Raw genomic sequence first — 9,481 nt, forward strand, 5'->3', positions numbered from 1 at the left:
TAAGGAAGCTTCGTCTCCCACAAAAAGAGATTTACCTTAAGCAGAGTGTCATTTTCTCTGGAAACCAAGCTGACAAAAACTAATTCTGGAGCTTTAGATGATCTTTTGAGTAACCTAGATGTAAGCCATTTGAATATGTGTACATTAGTAATTGTGGGGTTTTTTTCCTAATTGGAAGATTTTTTTAATCTTCATGAAGCAATTTTTGGAATCCTGAAAAAGTCTAATAGTAAAATCTTGGTTGCATTCATTCAGTGCATGAATGGATGTAGAAACATGATTTTGCTCTTTAAGTCAAACTTTCCCTTTGACTTTGGAGACAAACATGTATTATATTACTAAAGAAGAAGGGGTATTGATTAGAAGATCACACAATCCACTAAATTTAATCTCCCTCTATAACAACAGTCTCAACCAGTATGTGTCAATGAATGTTTTGTAGTACTTTGGAGCATTTATATTAAGAACAGGTAAGTTCTTAAATAGCTGGACAAAATAAAAGGTTTATAGTGGTGATGGGAGAAATTTTGACAATGTGGCGAAACCTGACATACTTAGAGATCAAGGTTTATTCTAATCAACCACTGTATTTCCATAGAAATTTTGATCAAAGAGGATGCTGAAAATTCTTTTACGAAGGTGATAAAGACAGAGGGGGAGTTCAGAAGCCTGTTCTCTTTTTTGCTGAAAAGACCCTGTATAGCTTTGAAACTTTTCTGAAAGCATTGGTAAGCAGCTCAGGCTTCTGCAGGGGAGGGCAGCAGCCTAGCTGATAGAATGGGTCAGAAGGCACAACTAATGGAAGTGATTAGTGGTGAACAAGTTAATGGGAACAGCTAACACAGAACTGCTATTGAGAATGGCCGATATGAAAAGCTAATAGAAGCAGCTAATGACAAGAACAGCTAGTGGGAACAAATAGCAGGGCTTTCACCCCTGGGAACAGCCAATCCAACAAATATGAATGAAAAGCAACAAGTGCTGCTTTTAGCAGGGGAAGTTAACAGCTAACCTAGTGAGTAAGCAGTGAACAGTTTCACCTTAATGATCCAGCAGCTTTGATCTGATGAGGTTTCCCCATGCAATAAAAGAACAAGAACTTCTGCAAACTCACGAACATTGTAGAGTTTTGACAACAGGTCAACCTTCCCCATAGTTGGACTCATCTATACTTGGACAACAAACCTCTGAGTAATCTACTTTAGTAACTAGGGCAGCAGTCATTCAGGGCTGTCACGGATGGACTTAAACAGAACTACTGCAGCAGCACATGCCAGGGTCGTCTACGTTTTTCAAACTGACTGTTGATTCGTATAAATTTCAATTTTCACTCCCAATGACAAATTTTGCCTGTTTTGTCTAAACCCATTGCTTTGGTTAGGCAACTCATTTCCCTGCGCTGAGACAGGGTGGCTTAACCTGCTAAACTGGGATGTAAACTCTTGCTGTCTAGGATGTGTAAAATGGCAGTCAGAGTTAAAGCTTCCTTACAAATTTTATTCCATTCTTTCATTTTTCTCTTCTTTTTAAAGAAGGGACAGGCATAGAAGCAGAATCCCGGCAGGAATCTGATGAAATATTTGTAAAGTTAATAGCCAAATAAGGCAATTGTATAGCAAACGTTAGGCAAGATGTATTACCTTGTAGGCTGAATGAAGTATTTCGTACAATCTGAAATTCAAATGCTTTTATTAAATGACGGATGTAAGATGTTTCAAAATTGAATACGAAGCACAAGTTGCCAACTGTCAGTCAAACCTATCAGTGAACTCAGCTGCATTGGCTTAAAATTGCATGTTAATGTAAACACACTCTTCAGCTCCTGTTGAAGGAAAATGACAATTTAGGAAATGTTACAATCCTTTAGGGCAAGCCTGAATCTTCAAACTCAGATTGAAGCCACAAAACTCTGACATACCAGGATGAGCTCTGGAAAGGAGCTATGCCTCCCAGGGTATGTCTTTTGTTCCGGTACAAATATGTCTGCAACTCAGATCCACATAAAGTATTTTTAAGCATAAGTACAGGTACCAGGAACAGTATAGCCATTACAGCAATTCCTCTCTGAATATCCAAGCAACTCTCAGTGAGTAATCTCTTTAAGCATTCTGGTACATGGCTACTCCCTTTCATGTCCAGCTGGCCTTCGTGACCAGTCCATTATATGTGGAAATGAATCTTCCTAACTCCACCATCCACAGCAATTTACTACTAGTGGAAAGTATCAATTTTGTCATCTTGCTCTCCTCGACACTTAAAACTACAATCCCATTGTGTTTGTGGCATAGAGGTACCCTCACTTCTCTCTAATCCACTTGACCATTGTAGCAGAGATAAGAAAAACCTTGCACCTAATCTCATTATAATGTAAAATATCATTGGATTACATGTTCCATATCTTCTTTCTCATGGAAACCAGAGCTGAGGTTTATCAGGGTACGGCGTCAGAACATGGACAGAGCATAGATCCAGGGATGACAAAGTGTTCCTCTGTCCCATAATATAAATATAACCCCACTGTTTTCAGTGCATATTGACAAGGATTTGACAAGTTATAGTAACAATTCAGTAATAGATGTCCCATGTCAAAAAAGGCTTGGAAGTTAAGTATTCCCTGAGGAAATCTGTCTTTCCTTGGTAGCGATACAAAAATACAGCAAACAAAATGCACCAAAAGCATGCAGTTATTGATATTAAACTTCAGCGTAAATCTGAAGTCACTTAGATGTCTGAAGGGTTTTAACAGGTAAAAAACCAACCGAGATAAAATACTTTTAACTCAGTGTGTGGAAATTGCTATATATGCCTGTAAACACTCAATTTGCAATATGCACACTGAAATACTAAACTCCACAGAAAAGATCTTACTTGATCTCCATGTCATTTTAACTCTACTGGTTTTCTTGACCTTTGATATACACTGAGGCAGGTAAGAAGAGAATCAGGCCCAAAGAGAATACAAAGACAGATTTTTAGATGACAATAGGACAAAATCTTGTTAAAGCTACTTGTCAGAATGAGGGATAAAGGCCAAACCAGAGAATGTAAATCCCAGAAGTACATACAACACAGTGTTTAAGGAAATGTCAGTTTTTTATCATTTAGTGCCTCATGTCCCTTGCTTCCCATTTCAGACATCTTTCTGTAAAACTATAGAGAATCTCCATGTTCCACCTGTGGTATTCATTTCTCCTCTTGTCAATAATTTAATACTGCTCTATGAAAATACCTTCTCTTGCCTGCTTTCAGTTTCTTCTTTTAATCTGTTTTTATACAAGTAAAATGAAAAATACCGGTACAGAAAGGATATATCAGGAGTCTTACCGAACAAAATTGAATGGAAATAACATTTTTAGAAGTATTACATCATTATTCCCATTAATTCAGTAAAGCAGATATTGTTTGTTTGCATGTTTTTTCAGTCTCCAAAATTATGAGACAAATAGCTGACAAATAAAGCTTATTTATTTCTCTTGCATCAACATTTTAAAATATTTAAATTAAGGAACAATGATTAGGCTGAACAATTATTAACGATCATCAAATTTACATTTATCTTTTATGGTAATAAAAACAGAAGGAAATATTTTATAAAAATCTCTTGAACTTTATTTCTATTCTCATATGAATCGATTATTAAGTACCATTGAGTCCTGAGTGACTGAAACGTCTGGAGGCCACATGAATTCCAGTATCACACTACTGTAATGTATATGTCTCTTCTTGTAGCTTCCATCAGTCAGTGCATAGGGTCTGTTGGTGTTAGGTCTGTATTAACACAGAACAAAAACATGACTGTTCCCATAAAGAACTACCTCAGCTTTGCTACCAGGGGCACACACAGTTCTTCTGGTAAGCAGAACAAAAATGAAGGGCTTGTGACCAGTTCAGACCCAGTGATGAAGGACGTTTTGATGTCTTTTGGTTGAATCAGACTCCACCAAGGATATGATCTGATTCCAGTAATCCTTCAGATGAAAAGCTAATTCCCCCTGCTGCTGGCCCTCCTGTTGCTCAGTTTTACTCTCTGCTCATAGCTATTTACTCCTGAGCTGTACTGATTCATCTGTTTGCGTGGCCATGCTCTAATTCAGTCCTACACAACAATTTTGTCAAAAAACATTTTTGGAAGGTTTTTTAAAAATCAGGCAATTTCAAAGGGCAAGTTTAGAGGATGGCTGCACAAACTGCCACTGTTGAGAGTGTGCCTGTGTTTGAGTAGTGGAAGTGCAGCAGTGGAAATGGAAGTGCACCAGTGGACAGGAATCTGCAGTAAAGACCAGCCATCCTTCAAGCCAGCCAGTCTGCCTGAAAATTTGTGACATGGAATCAGACCCAAAAAGGAGCAATTACACAGACCTTTTAAGCTTCAACAAATTGCTGAGTTTGAAACACCCTGAAGCAGGCCTTGATACAGAAGACTTTAAAATGCCCCACCAGGTAATCTGGGGATACGTAGAAGAGATGAGCTAACATAGTTGTCCGCTACTCTCATAGTTGTCCATTACTCTGTGCTTTACAATGCTACTTGGTGGCTTGTTCTTCTGAAGACTTGCTGCCTTGTCAGAATTCACAAAAACCTTTCTTTCAGTAATAATATAGAGTTTAGTTATAAATCCTAAAACATCAAAAATGGCAAATCTAAATATTATTTTTAATTTTAACCAGGAAAATGGTTTTTTTATCTACGCTGTGATAGTATATCTCTTTTTGATAGAGATCATTTAAGTTCCCTGAATCAGTGTACAAACACCAGAAAATCTCAGAATATATAAATTTGGTTTTGTATTTTGCTTTCTCCATGCAAAGGAAAAAGAAAATCCATTAAGAATAATCATTGTCCATATTACCTCCTCTACAGTGACTGAAAACAGCAAGACCTCTGAAAGTGTAGTATACGTAACTGCACAATTATCATGGACATAGAATCATAGAATGTTTAGGTTGGAAGGGACCTTAAAGATCACCTAGTTCCAACTCCCCTGCCCTGGGCAGGGACACCTCCCACTAGACCAGGCTGCTCAAATCCCCATCCATCCTGGCCTTGAACACCTCCAGGGTGTTCAAGAATTTCTTCCTAAAATCTAATCTAAATTTCCCCTCTTTCAGTTTAAAACCATTACCCCTTGTCCTATCACTACACTACCTGATAAAGAGTCCCTCCCCATGCTTCCTGTAGGCGCCCTTTAAGTACTGGAAGGCCGCTATAAGGTCTCCCCAGAGCCTTCTCTTCTCCAGACTGGACAAACCCAACTCTCTCAGCCTGTCTTCATAGAAGAGGTGCTCCTGCCCTCTGATCATCTTCATGGCCCTGCTCTGGACTCCCTCCAATAGGTCCATGTCCTTTTTATGTTGGGGGCTCCAGAGCTGGACATAGTACTCCAGGTGGGGTTTCACCAGAGTGGAGCAGAGGGGCAGAATCACCTCCCTCAGCCAGCTCTCCATGCTTCTTTTGATGCAGCCCAGGATGCAGTTGGCTTTCTAGGCTGCAAGTGCGCATTGCCAGCTCACGCTGAGCTTCTCATCCACCAACTTGAGGGTTCACGTCCTTCTCCTCGCGGTTGTTCTCTATCCATTCTCTGCCCAGCTTGTATTTGTGATTGGGATCACTCCGACCCACATGCAGGACTTTGCACTTGGCCTTGAACTTCATGAGGTTTGCACGGACCAATCTCTCAAGCCTGTCCAGGTCCCTCTGGATGGCATCCCTTCCCTCCAGCGTGTCGACCATACCACACAGCTTGGTGTCGTCGGCAAACTTGCTGAGGGTGCACTTGATCCTGCTGTCCATGTCACCAACAAAGATGTTAAACAGCACCGGTCCCAGTATTGATCCCTGAGGAACACCACTCGTCAGTCATCATGAATCAAGAAAATAAGAATCAGTGTATTTCCACCTATAAACTCCTACTCTAGTATCAACAGAAAAGCATGTGTTTGTTAAAGACTAATATTTTACATGTAGGCATTCACTTTTCCAGTGAATACACAGACTGTAAGTTAGCATCTTTGGAAAATCCCATCCCATACAACTCTGAATAGAGGTACGGTTCTAGCCAATAATATAATGACCTAATTATAAATTATGTGTTTATATGTTACTTACATATGATACATTAATTCTTTAATAGGAAGTAAAAGATTTGCTTTTTACATCCTAAGAAATATTTACAAGCCTAAATGCTGCTTAATTATTAATATTCCTCTGTATTTTTATTTTCCATGAATACATAATCTCAGGACTCTCCCAGGACGCTACATTACATAACTTGTTTAAAAGCAGGTCATATCTCAGTAAAATATGTTTTAAATAAATAGTGCTAAAAGGAATTTTAAGTAGTACCTCTTATCCCGAAGGGTAATAAAGAGCATCATGTGTATTAAAATCACAAGGCACTCAACTACATTATTCCTCTTCCTCAATCAAGCTGTCACTGGCTGGTCTCAGCTCCTCATCCTGCCTCAGCTGGGACCGTCCTGTGTTCGTGTGGCACAGGCATGGGAATGCTGAGCTCTCTTCTCTTTTGCTGAGCACTGAGAGCTTTCTTCAGCTTACAAAACCTCCCAGGGATGTCAGGACTTTGCAGGATTGACCCCTACATATTTTTTTAAACAATTACGCTGAGAGCATGCTAACAATTATTGCTATTTTAGCATTTTAAATATATCAGTTTCTACAAAAAAAACGAGCCTCATTTCTGATTCTCCTCCCCTGAGATAAAATTTCCACTGATTTACATAAGAATTTTGCTGGAGTAAGGACCTTGAGGCACTGTCTGAACATTTATGCTTTGTACTGGCTTTTCCTCCATTAGAGAGTCTCAAAATTCCCATTGACTTTAATGAGAGCTCAGTAGGCAGATAAATCAGAGAAGGTTATGCTTTTGGGAACTTCTGTACCACTCTTGTAAAATTATTATCAAAATTGCTTTTCCTGTATTGTAGTAATAATATTGTGATAGCACCAAAAATCCTACTCAGAGACATTCACTGCATATACAATGCTTTTGTTCTATTTTTTCCAGTTCCAAATTCTGACACAGTTTGGAATACTTTTTTTTTTGTCAGGCTTTCAGACACAAAGGTAATAGGAAGAGAAAAAGGGCCTTCAAAGTTATAGTCCTTTACTACAAAGTGTTCATCTGTATATTTTAGTTTTAACAAAGGATTAATGCCTTGAGAAGCCATTTGTGCTGTCTCCTTAGTTGGTGTTAGAGGCATGGTGTCTCCTGTATCAGCCAGCACAAGTACAGCAAGACTCCAAAGGCGGTCCAAGTGTGAGACAATGTGCAATAGAAATGTACTACTGAAAAGCGATATAACTAAGTCATACCTCTTGCTATTTCTCTGACAGTTGTATCATCTCAAAACTTTAATAAAAGTTGCTGTTATTTCTGATTTATTTATTCACTCTACAAATGAGCAAACTGTGGAGCTATTTTCCCTATACTTTTATGCAACAGTCTAATACCAACTCCTTTATGGCCCAATCGTACAAACTATCTTCAATATAACTGGTCATCTGAGCAGTAAAAAGGCATTTAGTTTTTTCTGAAGCACCTTGAACATATTTCTAAGATGTAAGAAGTTTTGGCAGCTTCTTCCCTGAAAGCATTGGTTTTTTTATATAAGAAGACTTTGAGCAGAAAAATGTTTTATTCCTCCAAGCTCAGTGATACAGTTGTTTGGGGTTTTTTACTGGTAATGTAGGCCTTAATTATACAAGTTACTTCCAGGTATTTGCCTTCAGCAAAACCTGCAGCATCCAAAAGGGTCTAGAATGAGCGAAGGGGACAACTCACAGAGTTATTTTCCATGTAAGTACCAAAATCATTGAGAAGTTGTATCAAGTCCATAACTTGGTGATTTCCTTATGCTCAGCTTACTCTGAGGGGCAGAGCTCAGTGCTCCTAAAGCATGTAAACAACCACAGTGGCCCAGAACGTTTTTAACTGGAAATGGTCTCTGTACTTAATTTTCAGGCTACTTGTGATCTTTTTTTTCTGAATTGAAAGATATGTTTAAAGCCAGTTATGGGAAGGGAAGGTAACAGACAGATGAGCGATGGCCGGTACACTGTAATGTATTTGGCATTCCTGAAGTTACACAAGTGCGAGGAGGTTTTCATTGCCCATTACAGGCAAGGGAAGCAAGTGCAAGGAAGCTGTTTCCTTCACAGCTTGTATTTCTGCTGTTTAATTGTTGAATGCGGAGCCTACTCACCTAACCTCTGTGCTCCTCCCCTGAGAAAACCTGCCATCAAATGATGACCCAGAAGAAATATGGGTGATTGCTGTGCTCCCATAAAAAAAAAAAAAAAAAAGAAAAAAAAAAAAAGAAAGAAAGAAAAGCACTAGCCTGGTATCAAGGGACCTTGCTAGGATACTTAGGAGAATATTTTCTGCAGAAGCCAACTGACCATCCATCTCCCTTTTTAACTAGTGTCAAGGCTGGTTTACTTGATGATGATTTGATGCCCAGCAATTGCTCCCCCTTGCCCACTGAAAATGAGTGATGACAGGGGAACAGCCGTCAAATAGAACAAGCTGAGATATTGTAGCAGGGAGCTTAGCAGAGCTGAGTCCTGCAAAAAAAGAACCATTATAAAAGGATGAAGTTCTGGAAAACAACTGTTTTACAGCCTGCTTTGTGGAGAATGTTTATTTTTTTTTCCAGATTTGTAAGATATGTTTATCTTGATAAAGCATTGCTGTAGCATAAAACAAAAAAAGCATGTCTTCTACTTGGAACAAACAACTCAGTGAAGATTTATACAGAATTTCTTAGCTCTGTTTCTGCTGGATTCAGCTGAACTCTGACATCCACACAAGTCGGAAAGAGATAGAGCCACTGCCTTTTCTCAAACATCAGCTGCTCAATGGGGACATATGAAACTAAAGAGCCTAGGGAGCTGCTGTACTTGAGAGTTAGCAATGGTTATATGCATATATTTATAAATATATATATATGTCCAGCTTTGGACATCAGGCCACCTTTTCCCAAGTGCTCAATAATAACAGACAACACATGAGACATATTACAAAGTCACTGGATGTTCTCATCTAAAGTGGGACTTTGCAGAGATACAGAAGAACAATGCCAAAACAAGAAAAATATTGCTGTAGTGTTACAGTACAATAGTGTGAATTTATAAAGTGCTGATGTAGGGGACATGTCTGGCGGAGAAAAAGGTATTTGCAGTTCCCCTGAACCACAACTGCAGGCTGGTAGAACTCATCAGGCTTTGGATTTGAATGTAGTCAAGAACAGCCTCAGGGTTACTCCTGTTACAAAAGGCTCTGCATTAATAGCCAGACTGAATTAAAAAACAAGCAAACAAACAAACAAAAGAATAGGAAATGGATGTGGCAAAGAGTAACTCTGAGTATCACTACATCATCAATGTTGAATGGTATTTGCTTTACTGCGTCTGGCACATGAGGCATATAAATAAGTTTATTTACACGTGTGCCTGTGTTAG

This window comes from Chroicocephalus ridibundus, chromosome 2 (genome assembly GCF_963924245.1).
Source record: "Chroicocephalus ridibundus chromosome 2, bChrRid1.1, whole genome shotgun sequence".
In the NCBI taxonomy this organism is placed as follows: Eukaryota; Metazoa; Chordata; class Aves; order Charadriiformes; family Laridae; genus Chroicocephalus; species Chroicocephalus ridibundus.